We start from the raw sequence: 24,509 nt of genomic DNA on the forward strand, positions 1-24,509 counted from the left end.
CGACAGGATCTTCGTTTTTGATACGATTATCTCATTTCAGATGCACTGCTCCATCTATACTGCATCCCTCGCTCCCTCACATTTACGAATTAATACAGATGTTGCGTCGTTATGAAATACAATGAGTTTAATGACTTCTTCATCTAAATTTAGTATCGTTTCTATGGAAAGGACTGGATTTTCTTTTGGGATACGAGTATCTCCTTACCGATGCACTATTCCTTCTTTACTGCATCCCTCGCTCCCTCTCATTGACGAATTAACACAGAAATTGCGTCGCTATGAAATACTTTGTATTCTATGACTTCTTCATCTAAATGGAGTAACATTTCTATGGACACAAAAGGCATTTCTTTTGGGATACTAGTATCTCCTTTCCGATGCACTATTCCCTCGTTACTACATTCCTCGCCCCTTCCCATTGACGAATTAACACAGAAATTGCGTCGGTATGAAATACTATGGGTTCTATGACTTCTTCTTCTAAATCGTGTATGTTTCTATGGAATCGACAGGATTACCGTTTGGGATACGAGTATCTCCTTTCCGATGCTCTATTCCCTCTTTACTGCATCCCTCGCTCCCTCACATTGACGAATTAACACAAAAATAGCGTCGCTATGAAATACCTTGGGATCTATAGCTTCTCCTCCTAAATCGAGTAATGACTCTATTGAAACGACAGGATTTTCTTTTGGGATACGAGTATCTCCTTTCCGATACACTATTCCTTCTTTACTGCATACCTCGCTCCCTCACATTGACGAATTAACACAGAAATTGCGTCGCTATGAAATACTATGGGTTACATGACTTCTCCTTCTAAATAGAGTAACGTTTCTATGGCAAGCACATGATTTTCTTTTGGGATACGAGTATCTCCTTAACGATGCACTTTTCCTTCTTTACTGCATACCTCAATCCCTCACATTGACGAAGTAACACAGAAATTGCGTCGCTATGAAATACTCTGGGCTCTATGACTTCTTCATCTAAATCGAGTAACGTTTCTATGGATCGACAGGAGTTTCTTTTGGGATACGAGTATCTCCTTTCCCGAAGCACTATTCCTTCTTTACTGCATCCCTCGCTGCCTCTTATTGACGAATTAACACAGAAATGGCGTCGCTATGAAATACTATGTGTTTCATGACTTCTCCTTCTAAATCGAGTGACGTTCCTATGGTAGGGAATGGATTTTCTTTTGTGATTCGAGTATCTCCTTTCCGATGCGCTAATCCATCTTTACTGCATCCCACGCTCCCTCACATTGACTAATTATAACAGAAATGTCATCGCTATGAAATACTGTGAGTTCTATGCCTTCTCCTTCTAAATCGAGTAACGTTACAATGGAAACGACAGGATTTTCTTTTGGGATACGAGTATCTCCTTTCCGATGCACTATTCCTTCTGTACTGCATCCATCGCTCCCTCACATTGACGAATTACAACAGAAATTGCGTCGCTATTAAATATTACGGGTTCTATGACATCTCCTTCTAAATCGAGTAACGTTTTTATGGAAGCGACAGGATTATTTTTGGGAAACGAGTGTCTCCTATCCGATGCACTATACCTTCCTTATAGCATCCCTCGCTCCCTCACATTGACGAATTAACACAGATATTGCGTCGCTATGAAATACTAAAGGCTCTATGACATCTCCTTCTAATCCGAGTAACGTTTGTATGGAAACGACAGGATTTCCTTTTGGGATACAAGTATCTCCTTACCTTATCACTATTCCTTCTTTACTGCATCCCTCGCTCCCTCACATTGACGAATTGACACAGAAATTGTGTCGTTGTGAAATACTACGGTTTCTATAACTTCTCCTTCTAAATCGAGTAATGTTTCTATGGAAAGACAGGATTTTCTTTTGGGATACGAGTATGTCCTTTCGGATGCACTATTACTTCTTAACGGCTTCCCACGCTCCCTTACATTAACGAATTAACACAGACATTGCGTCGCTATGAAATACTATGTGTTCTATGACTTCTGCTTCTAAATCGAGTAACGTTTCAATAGAAACGACAGGATTTTCTTTTGGGATACGAGTATATCCTTTCCGATGCAATATTCCACCTTTACTACAATCCTCGCACCCTCACATTGACGAGTTAACACAGAAATTGCATGGCTAAGAAATACTTTGGGCTCTACGACTTCTCCTTCTAAATTGAGTGACGTTTCTATGGAAACGACAGGATTTTCCTTGGGAATACGAGTATCTTCTTTCCGATGCACTATTCGTTATTTACTGCATCCCTCGCTCCCTCATATTCACGAATTAACACAGAAATTGCGTCGTTGTGAAATACTATGGGTTCTACAACTTCTCCTTCTAAATCGAATAACGTATCTATGAAAACGACAGGATTTTCTTTAGGGATACGAGTATCTCCTTTCCGATGCTCTATTCCCTCTTTACTGCATCCCTCGCTCCCTCACATTGACGAATTAACACAAAAATTGCGTCGCTATGAAATACTATGGGATCTATGGCTTCTCCTCCTAAATCGAGTAATAACTCTATTGAAACGAGAGGATTTTCTTTTGGGTTACGAGTATCTTCTTTGCGATACACTAATCCTTCTTTACTGCATACCTCGCTCCCTCACATTGACGAATTAACACAGAAATTGCGTCGCTATGAAATACTATGGGTTACATGACTTCTCCTTCTAAATCGAGTGACGTTCCTATGGTAGCGAATGGATTTTCTTTTGTGATTCGAGTATCTCCTTTCCGATGCACTACTCCATCTTTACTGCATCCCGCGCTCCCTCACATTGACGAATTATAACAGAAATTTCATCGCTATGAAATACTATGAGTTCTATGCCTTCTCCTTCTAAATCGAGTAACGTTACGGTGGAAACGACAGGATTTTCTTTTGGTATACGAGTATCTCCTTTCTGATGCACTACTCCTCGTATATTGCATCCCTCGATACCTCCCGTAGCCGAATTAACACAGATATTGCGTCGCTATGAAATGCTATAGGTTCTATGACATCCCCTACTAAATCGAGTAACGTTTCTATGGAAGCGAGAGGAATTTCATTTGGGATACGAGTATCTCCTTTCCGATGCACTGTTCCTGCTTTGCTGCATCCCTCGCTCCCTCACATTGACGAATTAACACAGAGATTGGGTCGCTATGAAATACTATGGGTTCTATGACGACTCCTTCTAAACCGAGTAACGTTTCTATGGAAACGTCAGGATTGTCGTTTGGGATACGACTATTTCCTTTCCGATGCACTGCTCCTTCTTTACTGCATCCCTCGCTAACTCACATTGGCGAATTAACACAGAAATGACATCGCTATGAAATACTATGGGATCTATGACTTCTCCTTCTAAATCGAGTAACGTTTCTATGGAAACGACAGGATTTCCTTTTGGGATACGGTTATCTCCTTTCCGGTGCATTATTCCTTCTGTATTGCATACCTCGCTCCGTCACATTGATGAATTAACAATGAAGTTGCGTCGCCCTGAAATGCTATGCGTTGTATGACATCTCCTTCTAAATCGAGTAACGTTTCTATTGAAACGACAGGAATGTCTTTTGGGATACGAGTATCTCCTGTCCGATGCACTATTACCTCTTTACTGCATCCCTCGCTCTCTCACATTGACGAATTAACACAGATATTGCGTCGCTATGAAATACTACGGGTTCTATTACTTCTCCATCTATATCGAGTAACGTTTCTATGGAAACGACAGGATTTTCTTTTGGGTTACGAGTATCTCCTTTCCGTTGCACTATTCCTTCTTTATTGCGTCCGTCGCTCCCTCACATAGACAAATTAACACAGATAATGCGTAGCCTTGAAATACTATGCGTACTATGACTTCTTCAAAATCGACTAACGTTTCAATGGAAACGACCGGATTTTCATTTGGGATACGTGTATCTCCTGTCCGATGCGCTATTCCTTCTTTACTGCATTCCTCGCTCCATCACATTGACGAATTAAGACAGAGAATGCGTGGCTATGAAATACTATGGGTTCTATGACTTCACCTTCTAAATCGAATCACGTTTCTGTGGAAAAGACAGGATTTTCTTTTGGAATACGACTATTTCCTTTCCGATGCACTATTCCTTCTTTACTGCATCCCTCGCTAACTCACATTGGCGAATTAACACAGAAATGACATCGCTATGAAATACTATGGGTTCTATGACTTCTCCTTCTAAATCGAGTAACGTTTCTATGGAAACGACAGGATTTGCTTTCGGGATATGAGTTTCTCTTTCCGATGCGCTATTGCTTCTTTACTGCATTCCTCGCTCAATCACATTGACGAATTAACAATGATATTGCGTCGCTACGAAATACTATGGATTCTATGACTTCTCATTCTAATCGAGTAACGTTTCTATGGGAACGACAGGATTTTGTATTGGGATACGAGTTTCTCCTTTCCGATGCGCTTTTCCTTCTTTACTGCATCCCTCGCTCCCTCACATTGACGAATTAACACAGAAATTGCGTCGCTATGAAATACTATAGGTTCTATTACTTCACCTTCTAAATCTAGTTATGTTTCGATGGAAACGACTGGATTTTCTTTTAAATACGAGTCTCTCATTTCCGATGCACTATTGCTTCTTTACTGCATCCCTCGCTCCCTCACAATGACGACTAAGCACAGAAATAAGATCGCCATGAAATACTATGGGTTCTATGGCTTCTCCATCTAAATCGCGTTACGTTTCTATGGAAACGACAGGATTTTCTCTTGGGATACGAGTATCTCTATTCCGATGCACTATTACTTCTTTACTGATTCCCTCGCTCCCTGTCATTGACGAATTAACACAGAAATGGCGTCGCTATGATATACTATATGTTCCATGTCTTCTCCTTTTAAATCGTGTAACGTTTGTATGGAAACGTCAGGAAATTCTTTTGGGATACGAGTATCTCCTTCCGATGCACTATTCCTTCCTATCTGCATCCCTCGCTCCCTCACATTGACGAATTAACACAGAAATTGCGTCGCTATGATATACTAATTTTTCTATGACATCTCCTTCAAAATCGAGTAACGTTTCTATGGAAATGACTGGATTTTCTTTTGGGATACGAGTATCTCCTTTCCGATGCACTATTCCTTCTTTACTGCATTCCTCGCTCCCTCACATTTGCGAAGTAAGACAGAAATTGCGTGTCTATGAAATACAATGCCTTTTATGACTTCTCCTTCTAAATCGAGTAACGTTTATAAGGAAACGACAGGATTTTCTTTTGGGAAACAAGTATGTCCTTTCAGATACACTATTCCTTCTTTACTGCTTCCCTCGCTCCCTCACATTGACGAATAAGCACAGAAATTGCGTCGCTATACAATACTATGGGATCTATGACTTCTCCTTCTAAATCGAGTAACGTTTCTATGGAAACGACAGGATTTTCTTTTGGGATACGACTATCTCCTTTCCGATGCACTATTCCTTCTGTATTTCATCCCTCGCTCCCTTACATTGACGAATTCACACAGAAATTGCGTCGCTATAACATACTATGGGTTCTGTAACTTCTCCTTCTATATCGGGTAACGCTTCTATGGACACGAGAGGAATTCTTTTTGGATACCACTATCTCCATTTTGATGCGCTATTCCTTCTGTATTGCATCCGTCGCTCCCTCACATTGATGAATAAACACAGATATTGCGTAGCCTGGAAATACTATGCGTTCTATGACTTCTCGTTCTAAATCGAGCCGGCCGTAGTGGCCGTGCGGTTAAAGGCGCTGCAGTCTGGAACCGCAAGACCCCTACGGACTTAGGTTCGAATCCTGCCTCTGGCATGGATGTTTGTGATGTCCTTAGGTAAGTTAGGTTTAACTAGTTCTAAGTTCTAGGGGACTAATGACCTCAGCAGTTGAGTCCCATAGTGCTCAAAGCCATTTGAACCATTTTTTCTAAATCGAGTAACGTTTCTATGGAAACGACAGGATTTTCTTTTGGGATACGAGTATCTCCTTTCCGATGCACTATTCCCTCTTTACTGCATCCCTCGCTCTCTCACATTTACGTATTAACGCAGAAATTACGTCGCTATGAAATACTATGATTTCTATGGCTTCTCCATCTAAATCGAGTAACGTTACTATGGATACGACAGGATTTTCTTTTGGGATACGAGTATCTGCTTTCCGAAGCAGTATTCCTCCTTTACTGCATCCCTCGCTCCCTCACATTGATGAATAAGCTCAGATATTGCGTCGCTATGAAATACTATAGGTTCTATGACTCCTCCTTCTAAATCGAGTTACGTTTCTATGGAAACGACTGGGTTTTCTTTTGGGATACGAGTATCTCCTTTCCGATGCGCTATTCCTTCTTTACTGCATTACTCGCTCCATCACATTGACGAATTAAGACAGAGAATGCGTGGCTATGAAATACTATGGGTTCTATGACTTCACCTTCAAAATCGAATCACGTTTCTGTGGAAACGACAGGATTTTCTTTTGGGATACGAGTATGTCCTTTCCGATACACTATTCCTACTTAACTGCTTCCCTCGCTCCCTCACATTGACGAGTTAACACAGAAATTGCGTCGCTACGAAATACTATGTGTTCTATGACTTCTCCTTCTACATCGAGTAACGTTTCTATTGAATCTACACGATTTTCTTTTGGGATACGAGTATCTCCTTTCCGATGCACTAATCCTTCTTTACTGCATCCCTCGCTCAATCACATTGACGAATTAACAATGATATCGCGTCGCTATGAAATACTATGGTTTCTATGACTTCTCCTTCTAATCGAGTAACGTTTCTATGGGAACGACAGGATTTTCTTTTAAGATACGAGTATCTCCTTTCCGATGCACTATTACCTCTTTACTGCATCCCTCGCTCCCTCACATTGACGAATTAGCACAGAAATTGCGTCGTTATGAAATACTATGGGTTCTAAGACTTCTCCTTCTAAATCGAGTAACGTTTCTATGGAAACGACAGGATTTTCTTTTGGGATACGAGTTTCTCCTTTCCGATGCAGTATTCCCTCTTTACTGCATCCCTCGCTCTCTCACATTTACGTATTAACACAGAAATTACGTCGCTATGAAATACTATGATTTCTATGGCTTCTCCATCTAAATCGAGTAACGTTACTATGGATACGACAGGATTTTCTTTTGGGATACGAGTATCTGCTTTCCGAAGCAGTATTCCTCCTTTACTGCATCCCTCGCTCCCTCACATTGATGAATAAGCTCTGAAATTGCGTCGCTATGAAATACTATAGGTTCTATGACTCCTCCTTCTAAATCGAGTTACGATTCTATGGAAACGAATGGATTTTCATTTGGGATACGAGTATCTCCTTTCCGATGCACTATTCCTTCTTTACTGCATCACTCGCTCCCTCACATTGACGATTTAACTCAGAATTTGCGTCGCTATGAAATTCTATGGGTTCTATGACATCTCCTTCTAAACCGAGTAACGTCTCTATGTAAACGACAGGATTTTCTTTTGGGATATGACTATCTCCTCTCCGATGCACTATTGGGTCTGTACTGCATCCCTCGCTCGATCACATTGAGAAATACGCACAGATATTGCGTCGCTATCAAATACTATTGGTTCTATGACTTCTCCTTCTAAATCGAGTAACGTTTCTATCGAAACTACATGATTTTCTTTTGGGATACAAGTATCTCCTTTCCGAAGCACTGTTCCTTCTTTACTGCATCCCTCGCGCCCTCACATTGACGAATTAACACAGAGATTGGGTCACTATCAAACACTATGGGATCTATGAGTTCTCCTTCTAAATAGAGTAACGTTTCAATGGAAACGACAGGATTTTCTTTTGGGGTACGAGTACTTCCTTTCCGATGCACTATTCCTTCTTTACTGCGTTCCTCGCTCCCTCACATTGACGAATTAAGACAGAAATTGCGTGGCTATGAAATACTATGGGTTCTATGACTTCACCTTCTAATCGAGTAACGTTTCTATGGAAACGACAGGATTTTCTTTTGGGATACGAGTTTCTCCATTCCGATGCGCTATTCCTTCTTTACTGCATCCCTCGCTCGATCACATTGACGATTTAACAATGATATAGCGTAGCTAAGAAATACTATGGATTCTATGACTTCTCCTTCTAATCGAGTAACGTTTCAATGGAAACGACAGGATTTTCTTTTGGGACACGAGTTTCTCCTATCCGATGCACTATTCCTTCTTTACTGCATCCCTCGTTCCCTCACATTGACGAATAAGCACAGAAATTGCGACGCTATAGTATACTATGGGTTCTATGACCTCCCCTTCTAAATCGAGTAACGTTTCAATGGAAACGACAGGATTTTCTTTCGGGATACGAACATCTCATTTCCAATGCACTATTTGTTCTTTACTGCATCCCTCGCTCCCTCACATTGTCGAATATGCACAGAAATTATGTCGCTATCAATAACTATGGGTTCTATGACTTCTCCTTCTAAATCGAGTAACGTTTCTATGGAAACGACAGGATTTTATTTTCGGTTACGAGTATCTCCATTCCGATGCACTATTCCTTCTGTATTGCATCCGTCCCTCCCTCACATTGACGAATTAACACAGATATAGCGTCGCCTTGAAATACTATGCGTACTATGTCTTCTTCAAAATCGAGTAACGTTTCTATGGAAACGACAGGATTTTCTTTTGGAATACAAGTATCTCCTTTCCGATGCACTATTACCTCTTTACTGCATCCCTCGGTCCCTCACATTGGCGAATTAACACAGAAATTGCGTCGCTATGAAATACTACAGGTTCTGTTACTTCTGCTTCTAAATCTAGTTACGTTTCGATGGAAACGACTGGATTTTCTTTTAAATACCAGTCTCTCATTTCCGATGCACTATTGCTTCTTTACTGCATCCCTCGCTCCCTCACAATGACGAATAAGCACAGAAATAACGTCACTATGAAATACTATGTGTTCTATGGCTTCTCCATCTAAATCGCGTAACGTTTCTATTGAAACGACAGGATTTTCTCTTGGGAAACGAGTATCTCTTTTCCGATGCACTATTACTTCTTTACTGCTTCCCTTGCTCCCTCTCATTGACGAATTAACACAGAAATGGCGTCGCTATGAAATACTATATGTTCCATGTCTTCTCCTTTTAAATCGAGTAGCGTTTGTATGGAAACGTCAGGATATTCTTTTGGGATACGAGTATCTCCTTCCGATGCACTATTCCTTCTTAACTGCATCCCTCGCTCCCTCACATTGACGAATTAACACAGAAATTGCGTCGCTGTTATATACTATTTGTTCTATGACATCTCCTTCAAAATCGAGTAACGTTTCTATGGAAACGACAGGATTTTCTTTTGGGTTACGAGTATCTTCTTTCCGATGCACTATTCCTTCTTTACTGCATTCCTCGCTCCCTCACATTTGCGAAGTAAGACAGAAATTGCGTGTCTATGAAATACAATGGCTTTTATGACTTCTCCTTCTAAATCGAGTAACGTTTCAAAGGAAACGAAAGGATTTTCTTTTGGGATACAAGTATGTCCTTTCAGATACACTATTCCTTCTTTACTGCTTCCCTCGCTCCCTCACATTGACAAGTTAACACAGAAATGGCGTCGCTATGAAATACTATGTGTTCTATGACTTCTCCTTCTACATCGAGTAACGTTTCTATGGAAACGACAGGATTTTCTTTTCGGATACGAGTTTCTCCATTCCGATGCGATATTCCTTCTTTACTGCATCCCTTGCTCAATCACATTGACGAATTAAAAGTGATATTGCGTCGCTATGAAATACTATGGATTATATGACTTCTCGTTCTAATCGAGTAACGTTTCTATGGAAACGACAGGATTTTCTTTTGGGATGCGAGTTTCATCTTTCCGATGCACTATTCCTTCTTTACTGCATCCCTCGTTCCCTCACATTAACGAATAAGCACAGAAATTGCGTCGCTATAAAATACTATGGGTTTGTTGACTTCTCCTTCTAAATCGAGTAACGTTTCTATGGTATCGACAGGATTTTCTTTTCGGATACGAGTATCTCTATTCCGATGCACTATTACCTCTTTACTGCATCCCTCGCTCCCTCACATTGACGAATTAACACAGAAATTGCGTCGCTATGAAATACTATGGGTTCTATGACTTCTCCTTCTATATCGAGTAACGTTTCTATGGAAACGACAGGATTTTCTTTTGGGATACAAGTATCTCCTTTCCGATGCACTATTCCCTCTTTACTGCATCCCTCGCACTCCCACTTTTACGTATTAACACAGAAATTACGTCGCTATGAAATACTATGGTTTCTATGGCTTCTCCATCTAAATCGAGTAATGTTTCTATGGAAACGACAGGATTTTCTTTTGGGATACGAGTATCTCCTTTCAGAGGCAGTATTCTTTCTTTACTGCATCCCTCGCTCTCTCACATTGACGAATAAGCTCAGAAATTGCGCCGCTATGAAATTCTATAGGTTCTATGACTCCTCCTTCTAAATCGAGTTACGTTTCTATGGAAACGACTGGATTTCCTTTTGGGATACGAGCATCTCCTTTCCGATGCACTATTCCTTCTGTACTGATTGCCTCACTCCCTCACATTGGCGAATTAACACAGAATTTGCGTCGCTATGAAATACCATGGGTTCTATGACTTCTCATTCTAAACCGAGTAACGTTTTTATGGAAACGACAGGATTTTCTTTTCGGATACGAGTACCTCCTTTCCGATGCACTATTCCTTCTTCACTGCATCCCTCGCTCAATCACATTGACGAATTAACAATGATATTGCGTCGCTATCAAATACTATGGATTCTATGACTTCCCATCTAATCGAGTAACGTTTCTACCGAAACGACAGGATTTTCTTTTGGGATACGAGTGTCTCCTTTCCGATGCACTATTCCTTCCTTACTGCATTCTTCGTTCCTTCACAATGATGAATAAGCACAGAAATTGCGTCGCCATATAATACTATGTGTTCTATGACTTCTCCTTATAACCGAGTAACGTTTCTACGGAAACGACCGGATTTTCATTTGAGATACGACTATCTCCTTTCAGATGCACTATTGGTTCTTTACTGCATCCCTCGCTCGATCACATTGACGAATACGCACAGAAATTGCGTCGCTATCAAATACCATTGGTTCTATGACTTCTCCTTCTAAATCAAGTAACGATTCTATGGAAGCAAAGGGTTTTTTCTTGGGATACGAGTATCCCCTTTCCGATGCACTATTGCTTCTTTACTGCATCCCTCGCTCCCTCACATTGACGAATTAACACAGAAATTGTCGCTAAAAAATACTATGGGTTCTATGACTTCCCCTTCTAAATCGAGTAACGTTTCTATTGAATCTACATGATTTTCTTTTAAGATACGAGTATCTACTTTCCGATGCACTATTCCTTCTTTACTGCAATCCTCGCTCTCTCTGATTGACGGATTATGACAGAAATTGCGTGGCTATGAAATACTACGGTTTCTATGACTTCTCCTTCTATATCGATTAACATTTCTATGGAAACGACAGGATTTTCTTTTGGTATTCGAGTATGTCCTTTTCGATGCACTATTCCTTCTTTACTACTTCCCTAGCTCCAGCACATTGACGAATTAGCACAAAAATTGCGTCGCTATGAAATACTATGAGTTCTATGACTTCTCCATCTAAATCGAGTAACATTTCTATGGAAACGACAGGATTTTCTTATGGTATACGAGTATGCCCTTTTCGATGCACTATTCCTTCTTTACTGCTTCCCTCGCTCCCTCACATTGATGAATTAACACAAAAATTGCGTCGCTATGAAATACTACCGGTTCTATGACTTCTCCTTTTAAATCTAGTAACGTTTCTATGGAAACGACGGATTTTCTTTTGGGTTACGGGTTTGTCCTTTCCGATGCGTTATTCCTTGTTTACTGCATCCGTCGCTCTCTCACATTGACGAATTAACACTGATATAGCGTCGCTATGAAATACTATGGGTTCTATTACTTCTCCTTCAAAATCGAGTAACGTTTGTAAGGAAACGAAAGGATTTTCTTTTGGGATAAGAGTATCACTTTTCCGATGCACTATTCCTTACTTACTGCATCCCTCGCTCCCTCACAATGACGAATAAGCACAGAAATTGCGTCGCTATGAAATACTATGGGTTCCATAACTTCTCCTTCTAAATCGAGTAACGTTTCTATGGAATCGACAGGATTTTCTTTTGGGATACGAGTATCTTCTTTGCGATGCTCTATTCCCTCTTTACTGCATCCCTCGCTCTCTCACATTTACGTATTAACACAGAAATTGCGTCGCTATGATATACTATGGTTTCTATGGCTTCTATATCTAAATCGAGTAACGTTTCTATGGAAATGACAGGATTTTCTTTTGGGAGTCAAGTTTCTACTTTCCGATGCTGTATTCCTGTTTTAATTTATCCCTCGCTCCCTCACATTGACGATTTAACTCAGAATTTGCGTCGCTATGAAATACTATGGTTTTTATGACATCTCCTTCTAAATCGAGTAACGTTTCTATGGAAACGACAGGATTTTTATTTGGGATACGACTAACACCTTTCCGGTGCACTATTGGTTCATTGCTGCGTCCCTCGCTCGATCACATTGACGAATACGCACAGAAATTGCGTCGCTATTAAATACTATTGGTTCTATGACATCTCCTTCTAAATCAAGTAACGTTTCTATGGAAACGTCAGGTTTTTCGTTTGGGATACGAGTATCTCCTTTCCGATGCACTTTTCCTTCTTTACTGCATCCCTCGCTCCCTCACATTGACGAATTAACACAGAAATTGCGTCGCTATGAAATACTACGGGTTCTATGAGCTCTCCTTCTAAATCTAGTAACGTTTCTATGGAAACGACCGGATTTTCTTTTGGGATACGAGTATCTCCTTTCCGATGCACTATGCCTTCTTTACTGCATCCCTCGTGCCCTCACATTGACGAATAAGCACAGAAATTGCGTCAGTATGAAATACTATGGATTCCTTGACTTCCCCTTCTAAATCGAGTAACGTTCCCATTGTAACGACAAGATTTTCTTTTGGGATACGAGGATCGCCTTTCCGATGCACTATTGGTTCTTTACTGCATCCCTCGCTCCCTCACATTGACGAATAACCACAGAAATTGCGTCGGCATGATATACTATGTGTTCTATGACTTCTCCTTCTACATCGAGTAACGTAACTATGGAAACGACAGGATTTTATTTTGGGATACGACTATCATCTTTCGGATGCACTATTGGTTCTTTACTGCATACCTCGCTCCCTCACATTGACGAATAACCACAGAAATTGCGTCGGCATGATATACTATGTGTTCTATGACTTCTCCTTCTAAATCGAGTAACGTATCTATGGAAACGACAGGATTTTACTTTGGGATACGACTATCTCCTTTCCGATGCACTATTCCTTCTTTACTGCATGCCTCGTTCCCACACATTGACGAATAAGCACAGATATTGCGTCGCTATGAAATGCTATGTGTTCTATGACTTCTCCTTCTAATTCGAGTAACGTTTCTATGGAAACGACAGTATTTTCATTTTAGATAGGCCTATCTCCTTTCCGATGCGCTATTCCTTCTTTACTGCATTCCTCGCTCCCTCATATTAACGATTTAAGACAGAAATTGCATGGGTATGAAGTACTATGGGTTCTATGACTTCTCCTTCTAATTCGAGTAACGTTTCCATGGAAACGACAGGATATTCTTTTGGTATACGAGTATGTCCTTTCCGATGCACTATTCCATCTTTACTGCTTCCCTCGCTCCCTAATATTAACGAATTAGCACAGAAATTGAGTCGCTCTGAAATACTATGGCTTCTATGACTTCTCCTTCTATATCGAGTAACGTTTCTATGGAAACGACAGGATTTTCTTTTGGGATACAAGTTTCCCCTTTCCGATGCGCTATTCCTCCTTTACTGCATCCGTCGCTCCCTCAGATTGACGAATTAACAATGATATTGCGTCGCTATGAAATACGATGGATTCTATGACTTCTCCAACTAACGGAGTAACGATTCAATGGAAACGACAGGATTTTCTTTTGGGATACGAGTATCTCCTTTCCGATGCACTATTCCCTCTTTACTTCATCCCTCGTTCTGTCACATTGACATATTAACACAGAAATTCTGTCGTTATGAATTACTATGGGTTCTATAACGTCTTCTTTCAAATCGAGTAACGTTTCTATGGAAACGACAGGATTTTCCTTTGGGATGCGAGTATATGCTTTCCGATGCACTATTCCTTCTATACTGCATCCCTCGTTCCCTCACATTGACGAATAAGCACAGAAATTGCGTCGCTATGAAATACTATGGATTCCTTGACTTCTCCTTCTAAATCGAGTAACGTTTCTATTGAAACGACAGGATTTGCTTTTGGGGTACGAGTACTTCCTTTCCTATGCACTATTCCTTCTTTACTGCATTCCTCGCTCCCACACATTGACGAATTAACACAGAAATTGCGTCGCTATGAAATACTACGGGTTCTATGACCTCTCCTTCTAAAACTAGTAACGTTTCTATGGAAACGACCGGATTTTCTTTTGGGATACGAGTTTCTCCTTTCCGATGCGCTATTCCTTGTTTACTGCATCCCTCGCTCCCTCACATTGACGGATTAACAATGATATAGCGTCACTATGAAAAACTATGTGTTCTATGACTTCTCCTTCTAATCGAGTAACGTTTCTATGGAAACGACAGGATTTTCTTTTCGTATACGAGTATCTCCTTTCTGATGCACTACTCCTTGTATATTGCATCCCTCAAATACCTCCCGTAGCCGAATTAACACAGATATTGCGTCGCTATGAAATGCTATAGGTTCTATGACATCCCCTACTAAATCGAGTAACGTTTCTATGGAAGCGAGAGGAATTTCATTTGGGATACGAGTATCTCCTTTCCGATGCACTACTCCATCTTTACTGGATCTCTCGCTCCCTCACATTAACGAATTAACACAGAAATTGCGTCGCTATGAAATACTATGGGTTCTATTACTTCTCCTTCTAAATCGATTAACGTTTCTATGGAAACGAAAGGATTTTCTTTAGGGATAAGAGTTTCTCTTTTCCGATGCATTATTCCTTCCTTACTGCATCCCTCGCTCCCTGACAATGACGAATAAGCGCAGAAATTGCGTCGCTATGAAATACTATGGTTTCTATGGCCTTTCAATCTAAATCGAGTAACGTTTCTATGGAGACGACAGGATTTTCTTTTGGGATACGAGTTTCTCCTTTCCGATGCACTATTCCTTCTTTTCTGCATCCCTCGTTCCCTCACATTGACGAATAAGCACAGAAATAGCGTCGCTATGAAATACTATGTGTTCTAAGACTTCTCCTTCTATATCGAGTAGCGTTTCTATGGTAACGACAGGATTTTCTTTTCGGATACGAGTATCTCCTTTCCGATGCACTATTCCTTCTGTATTGCATCCCTCCCACCCTCACATTGACGAATTAACACAGATATTGCGACACCTTGAAATACTATGCGTTCTATGCCTTCTCCTTCTAAATCGAGTAATGTTTCTATGGAACCGTCAGGATTTTCTTTTGGGATACGAGTATCTCCTTTTGTGATGCCCTATTCCTTCGTTACTGCATCCCTCGCTCCCTCACAATGACGAATTAACACAGAAATTGCGTCGCTATGAAATACTATGGGTTCTATGACTTCTCCTTCTAAATCGAGAAACGTTTCTATGGAAAAGGCAGGACTTTCGTTTGGGATACGAGTTTCTCCTTTCCGATATGCTATTCCTTCTTTACTGCATCCCTCGCTCCCTCACATTGACGAATTAACAATGATATATCGTCGGTATGAAATACTATGGGTTCTATGACTTCACCATCTAATCGAGTAACGTTTCTATTGAAACGACAGGATTTTCTTTTGGGATACGTGTATCTCCTGTCCGATGCGCTATTCCTTCTTTACTGCATTCCTCGCTCCATCACATTGACAAATTAAGACAGAGAATGCGTGGCTATGAAATACTAGGGGTTCTATGACTTCACCTTCTAAATCGAATCACGTTTCTGTGGAAAAGACAGGATTTTCTTTTGGAATACGACTATTTCCTTTCCGATGCACTATTCCTTCTTTACTGCATCCCTCGCTAACTCACATTGGCGAATTAACACAGAAATGACATCGCTATGAAATACTATGGGTTCTATGACTTCTCCTTCTAAATCGAGTATCGTTTCTATGGAAACGACAGGATTTGCTTTCGGGATACGAGTTTCTCTTTCCGATGCGCTATTGCTTCTTTACTGCATTCCTCGCTCCCTCACATTTGCGAAGTAAGACAGAAATTGCGTGTCTATGAAATACAATGCCTTTTATGACTTCTCCTTCTAAATCGAGTAACGTTTCTAAGGAAACGACAGGATTTTCTTTTGGGATACAAGTATGTCCTTTCAGATACACTATTCCTTCTTTACTGCTTCCCTCGCTCCCTCACATTGATGAATAAGCACAGAAATTGCGTCGCTATACAATACTATGGGATCTATGACTTCTCCTTCTAAATCGAGTAACGTTTCTATGGTACTGACAGGATTTTCTATTCTGATACGAGTATCTCCTTTCCGATGCACTATTCCTTCTGTATTTCATCCCTCGCTCCCTTACATTGACGAATTCACACAGAAATTGCGTCGCTATAACATACTATGGGTTCTGTAACTTCTCCTTCTATATCGGGTAACGCTTCTATGGACACGAGAGGGCTTCTTTTTGGATACCACTATCTCCATTTTGATGCGCTATTCCTTCTGTATTGCATCCGTCGCTCCCTCACATTGATGAATAAACACAGATATTGCGTAGCCTGGAAATACTATGCGTTCTATGACTTCTCCTCCTAAATCGAGCCGGCCGAAGTGGCCGTGCGGTTAAAGGCTCTGCAGTCTGGAACCGCAAGACCCCTACGGTCTTAGGTTCGAATCCTGCCTCGGGCATGGATGTTTGTGATGTCCTTAGGTAAGTTAGGTTTAACTAGTTCTAAGTTCTAGGGGACTAATGACCTCAGCAGTTGAGTCCCATAGTGCTCAAAGCCATTTGAACCATTTTTTCTAAATCGAGTAACGTTTCTATGGAAACGACAGGATTTTCTTTTGGGATACGAGTATCTCCTTTCCGATGCACTATTCCCTCTTTACTGCATCCCTCGCTCTCTCACATTTACGTATTAACGCAGAAATTACGTCGCTATGAAAGACTATGATTTCTATGGCTTCTCCATCTAAATCGAGTAACGTTACTATGGATACGACAGGATTTTCTTTTGGGATACGAGTATCTGTTTTCCGAAGCAGTGTTCCTCCTTTACTGCATCCCTCGCTCCCTCACATTGATGAATAAGCTCAGAAATTGCGTCGCTATGAAATACTATAGGTTCTATGACTCCTCCTTCTAAATCGAGTTACGTTTCTATGGAAACGACTGGGTTTTCTTTTGGGATACGAGTATCTCCTTTCCGATGCGCTATTCCTTCTTTACTGCATTCCTCGCTCCATCACATTGACGAATTAAGACAGAGAATTCGTGGCTATGAAATACTATGGGTTCTATGACTTCACCTTCTAAATCGAATCACGTTTCTGTGGAAACGACAGGATTTTCTTTTGGGATACGAGTATGTCCTTTCCGATACACTATTCCTACTTAACTGCTTCCCTCGCTCCCTCACATAGACGAGTTAACACAGAAATTGCGTCGCTACGAAATACTATGTGTTCTATGACTTCTCCTTCTACATCGAGTAACGTTTCTATTGAATCTACACGATTTTCTTTTGGGATACGAGTATCTTCTTTCCGATGCACTAATCCTTCTTTACTGCATCCCTCGCTCAATCACATAGACGCATTAACAATGATATCGCGTCGCTATGAAATACTATGGTTTCTATGACTTCTCCTTCTAATCGAGTAACGTTTCTATGGGAACGACAGGATTTTCTTTTGGGATACGAGTATCTCCTTTCCGATGCACTATTACCTCTTTACTGCATCCCTCGCTCCCTCACATTGACGAATTAGCACAGAAATTGCGTCGCTATGAAATACTATGGGTTCTAAGACTTCTCCTTCTAAATCGAGTAACGTTTCTATGGAAACGACAGGATTTTCTTTTGGGATACGAGTATCTCCTTTCCGATGCAGTATTCCCTCTTTACTGCATCCCTCGCTCTCTCACATTTACGTATTAACACAGAAATTACGTCGCTATGAAATACTATGATTTCTATGGCTTCTCCATCTAAATCGAGTAACGTTACTATGGATACGACAGGATTTTCTTTTGGGATACGAGTATCTGCTTTCCGAAGCAGTATTCCTCCTATACTGCATCCCTCGCTCCCTCACATTGATGAATAAGCTCTGAAATTGCGTCGCTATGAAATACTATAGGTTCTATGACTCCTCCTTCTAAATCGAGTTACGATTCAATGGAAACGAATGGATTTTCATTTGGGATACGAGTATCTCCTTTCCGATGCACTATTCATTCATTACTGCATCACTCGCTCCCTCACATTGACGATTTAACTCGGAATTTGCGTCGCTATGAAATTCTATGGGTTCTATGACATCTCCTTCTAAACCGAGTAACGTCTCTATGTAAACGACAGGATTTTCTTTTGGGATATGACTATCTCCTCTCCGATGCACTATTGGGTCTGTACTGCATCCCTCGCTCGATCACATTGAGGAATACGCACAGATATTGCGTCGCTATCAAATACTATTGGTTCTATGACTTCTCCTTCTAAATCGAGTAACGTTTCTATTGAAACTACATGATTTTCTTTTGGGATGCAAGTATCTCCTTTCCGAAGCACTGTTCCTTCTTTACTGCATCCCTCGCTCCCTCACATTGACGAATTAAGACAGAAATTGCGTGGCTATGAAATACTATGGGTTCTATGACTTCACCTTCTAATCGAGTAACGTTTCTATGGAAACGACAGGATTTTCTTTTGGGATACGAGTTTCTCCATTCCGATGCGCTATTCCTTCTTTACTGTATCCCTCGCTCGATCACATTGACGATTTAACAATGATATAGCGTAGCTAAGAAATACTATGGATTCTATGACTTCTCCTTCTAATCGAGTAACGTTTCAATGGAAACGACAGGATTTTCTTTTGGGATACGAGTTTCTCCTATCCGATGCACTATTCCTTCTTTACTGCATCCCTCGTTCCCTCACATTGACGAATAAGCACAGAAATTGCGACGCTATAGTATGCTATGGGTTCTATGACCTCTCCTTCTAAATCGAGTAACGTTTCAATGGAAACGACAGGATTTTCTTTCGGGATACGAACATCTCATTTCCAATGCACTATTTGTTCTTTACTGCATCCCTCGCTCCCTCACATTGTCGAATATGCACAGAAATTATGTCGCTATCAATTACTATGGGTTCTATGACTTCTCCTTCTAAATCGAGTAACGTTTCTATGGAAACGACAGGATTTTATTTTCGGTTACGAGTATCTCCTTTCCGATGCACTATTCCTTCTGTATTGCATCCGTCCCTCCCTCACATTGACGAATTAACACTGATATAGCGTCGCCTTGAAATACTATGCGTACTATGTCTTCTTCAAAATCGAGTAACGTTTCTATGGAAACGACAGGATTTTCTTTTGGAATACAAGTATCTCCTTTCCGATGCACTATTACCTCTTTACTGTATCCCTCGGTCCCTCACATTGACGAATTAACACAGAAATTGCGTCGCTATGAAATACTACAGGTTCTGTTACTTCTGCTTCTAAATCTAGTTACGTTTCGATGGAAACGACTGGATTTTCTTTTAAATACGAGTCTCTCATTTCCGATGCACTATTGCTTCTTTACTGCATCCCTCGCTCCCTCACAATGACGAATAAGCACAGAAATAACGTCACTATGAAATACTATGTAATCTATGGCTTCTCCATCTAAATCGCGTAACGTTTCTATTGAAACGACAGGATTTTCTCTTGGGAAACGAGTATCTCTTTTCCGATGCACTATTACTTCTTTACTGCTTCCCTTGCTCCCTCTCATTGACGAATTAACACAGAAATGGCGTCGCTATGAAATACTATATGTTCCATGTCTTCTCCTTTTAAATCGAGTAACGTTTGTATGGAAACGTCAGGATATTCTTTTGGGATACGAGTATCTCCTTCCGATGCACTATTCCTTCTTAACTGCATCCCTCGCTCCCTCAAATTGACGAATTAATACAGAAATTGCGCCGCTATGATATACTATTTGTTCTATGACATCTCCTTCAAAATCGAGTAACGTTTCTATGGAAACGACAGGATTTTCTTTTGGGTTACGAGTATCTTCTTTCCGATGCACTATTCCTTCTTTACTGCATTCCTCGCTCCCTCACATTTGCGAAGTAAGACAGAAATTGCGTGTCTATGAAATACAATGGCTTTTATGACTTCTCCTTCTAAATCGAGTAACGTTTCAAAGGAAACGAAAGGATTTTCTTTTGGGATACAAGTATGTCCTTTCAGATACACTATTCCTTCTTTACTGCTTCCCTCGCTCCCTCACATTGACAAGTTAACACAGAAATGGCGTCGCTATGAAATACTATGTGTTCTATGACTTCTCCTTCTACATCGAGTAACGTTTCTATGGAAACGACAGGATTTTCTTTTCGGATACGAGTTTCTCCATTCCGATGCGATATTCCTTCTTTACTGCATCCCTTGCTCAATCACATTGACGAATTAACAGTGATATTGCGTCGCTATGAAATACTATGGATTCTATGACTTCTCGTTCTAATCGAGTAACGTTTCTATGGAAACGACAGGATTTTCTTTTGGGATGCGAGTTTCATCTTTCCGATGCACTATTCCTTCTTTACTGCATCCCTCGTTCCCTCACATTAACGAATAAGCACAGAATTTGCATCGCTATTAAATACTATGGGTTTGTTGACTTCTCCTTCTAAATCGAGTAACGTTTCTATGGTATCGACAGGATTTTCTTTTCGGATACGAGTATCTCCTTTCCGATGCACTATTACCTCTTTACTGCATCCCTCGCTCCCTCACATTGAAGAATTAACACAGAAATTGCGTCGCTATGAAATACTATGGGTTCTATGACTTCTCCTTCTAAATCGAGTAACGTTTCTATGGAAACGACAGGATTTTCTTTTGGGATACAAGTATCTCCTTTCCGATGCACTATTCCCTCTTTACTGCATCCCTCGCACTCCCACTTTTACGTATTAACACAGAAATTACGTCGCTATGAAATACTATGGTTTCTATGGCTTCTCCATCTAAATCGAGTAATGTTTCTATGGAAACGACAGGATTTTCTTTTGGGATACGAGTATCTCCTTTCAGAGGCAGTATTCTTTCTTTACTGCATCCCTCGCTCTCTCACATTGACGAATAAGTTCAGAAATTGCGTCGCTATGAAATTCTATAGGTTCTATGACTCCTCCTTCTAAATCGAGTTACGTTTCTATGGAGACGACAGGATTTTCTTTTGGGATACGACTATCTCCTTTCCGATGCACTATTCCTTCTGTACTGATTGCCTCACTCCCTCACATTGGCGAATTAACACAGAATTTGCGTCGCTATGAAATACCATGGGTTCTATGACTTCTCATTCTAAACCGAGTAACGTTTTTATGGAAACGACAGGATTTTCTTTTCGGATACGAGTATCTCCTTTCCGATGCACTATTCCTTGTGTATTGCATCCGTCGCTGCCTCACATTGACGAATTAACACAGATATTGTGTCCCTATGAAATACTATGAGTTCTATGGCTTCTCCTTCTAAATCGAGTAACGTTTCTACTGAAACTACAGGATTTTCATTTGGGATACGAGTACCTCCTTTCCGGTGCACTATTCCTTCTTTACTGCATCCCTCGCTCAATCACATTGACGAATTAACAATGATATTGTGTCGCTATCAAATACTATGGATTCTATGACTTCCCATCTAATCGAGTAACGTTTCTACCGAAACGACAGGATTTTCTTTTGGGATACGAGTGTCTCCTTTCCGATGCACTATTCCTTCCTTACTGCATTCCTCGTTCCTTCACAATGATGAATAAGCACAGAAATTGCGTCGCCATATAATACTATGGGTTCTATGACTTCTCCTTATAACCGAGTAACGTTTCTATGGAAACGACAGGATTTTCATTTGAGATACGACTATCTCCTTTCAGATGCACTATTGGTTCTTTACTGCATCCCTCGCTCGATCACATTGACGAATACGCACAGAAATTGCGTCGCTATCAAATACCATTGGTTCTATGACTTCTCCTTCTAAATCAAGTAACGTTTCTATGGAAACGTCAGGTTTTTCGTTTGGGATACGAGTATCTCCTTTCCGATGCACTTTTCCTTCTTTACTGCATCCCTCGCTCCCTCACATTGACGAATTAACACAGAAATTGCGTCGCTATGAAATACTACGGGTTCTATGAGCTCTCCTTCTAAATCTAGTAACGTTTCTATGGAAACGACCGGATTTTCTTTTGGGATACGAGTATCTCCTTTCCGATGCACTATGCCTTCTTTACTGCATCCCTCGTTCCCTTACATTGACGAATAAGCACAGAAATTGCGTCAGTATGAAATACTATGGATTCCTTGACTTCCCCTTCTAAATCGAGTAACGTTCCTATTGTAACGACAAGATTTTCTTTTGGGATACGAGGATCGCCTTTCCGATGCACTATTGGTTCTTTACTGCATCCCTCGCTCCCTCACATTGACGAATAACCACAGAAATTGCGTCGGCATGATATACTACGTGTTCTATGACTTCTCCTTCTACATCGAGTAACGTAACTATGGAAACGACAGGATTTTACTTTGGGAGACGACTATCATGTTTCGGATGCACTATTGGTTCTTTACTGCATACCTCGCTCCCTCACATTGACGAATAACCACAGAAATTGCGTCGGCATGATATACTATGTGTTCTATGACTTCTCCTTCTAAATCGAGTAACGTATCTATGGAAACGAAAGGATTTTACTTTGGGATACGACTATCTCCTTTCCGATGCACTCTTCCTTCTTTACTGCATGCCTCGTTCCCACACATTGACGAATAAGCACAGATATTGCGTCGCCATGAAATGCTATGTGTTCTATGACTTCTCATTCTAATTGGAGTAACGTTTCTATGGAAACGACAGTATTTTCATTTTAGATAGGCCTATCTCCTTTCCGATGCACTATTCCTTCTTTACTGCATTCCTCGCTCCCTCATATTAACGATTTAAGACAGAAATTGCATGGGTATGAAGTACTATGGGTTCTATGACTTCTCCTTCTAATTCGATTAACGTTTCCATGGAAACGACAGGATATTCTTTTGGTATACGAGTATGTCCTTTCCGATGCACTATTCCATCTTTACTGCTTCCCTCGCTCCCTAATATTGACGAATTAGCACAGAAATTGAGTCGCTCTGAAATACTATGGCTTCTATGACTTCTCCTTCTATATCGAGTAACGTTTCTATGGAAACGACAGGATTTTCTTTTGGGATACAAGTTTCCCCTTTCCGATGCGCTATTCCTCCTTTACTGCATCCGTCGCTCCCTCAGATTGACGAATTAACAATGATATTGCGTCGCTACGAAATACGATGGATTCTATGACTTCTCCAACTAACGGAGTAACGATTCAATGGAAACGACAGGATTTTCTTTTGGGATACGAGTATCTCCTTTCCGATGCACTATTCCCTCTTTACTTCATCCCTCGTTCCCTCACATTGACGAGTAAGCACAGACATTGCGTCGCTATGAAATACTATGGATTCCTTGACTTCTCCTTCTAAATCGAGTAACGTTTCTATTGAAACGACAGGATTTACTTTTGGGGTACGAGTACTTCCTTTCCTATGCACTATTCCTTCTTTACTGCATTCCTCGCTCCCACACATTGACGAATTAACACAGAAATTGCGTCGCTATGAAATACTACGGGTTCTATGACCTCTCCTTCTAAAACTAGTAACGTTTCTATGGAAACGACCGGATTTTCTTTTGGGATACGAGTTTCTCCTTTCCGATGCGCTATTCCTTGTTTACTGCATCCCTCGCTCCCTCACATTGACGGATTAACAATGATATAGCGTCACTATGAAAAACTATGGGTTCTATGACTTCTCCTTCTAATCGAGTAACGTTTCTATGGAAACGACAGGATTTTCTTTTGGGATACGAGCATCTCCTTTCCAATGCACTATTGGTTCTTTACTGCATCCCTCGCTCCCTCACATTGACGAATAACCACAGAAATTGCGGTGCTATGATATACTATGGGTTCTATGACTTCTCCTACTAAATCGAGTAACGTTT

Source organism: Schistocerca americana, unplaced genomic scaffold (assembly GCF_021461395.2).
Source record: "Schistocerca americana isolate TAMUIC-IGC-003095 unplaced genomic scaffold, iqSchAmer2.1 HiC_scaffold_18, whole genome shotgun sequence".
NCBI lineage: Eukaryota > Metazoa > Arthropoda > Insecta > Orthoptera > Acrididae > Schistocerca > Schistocerca americana.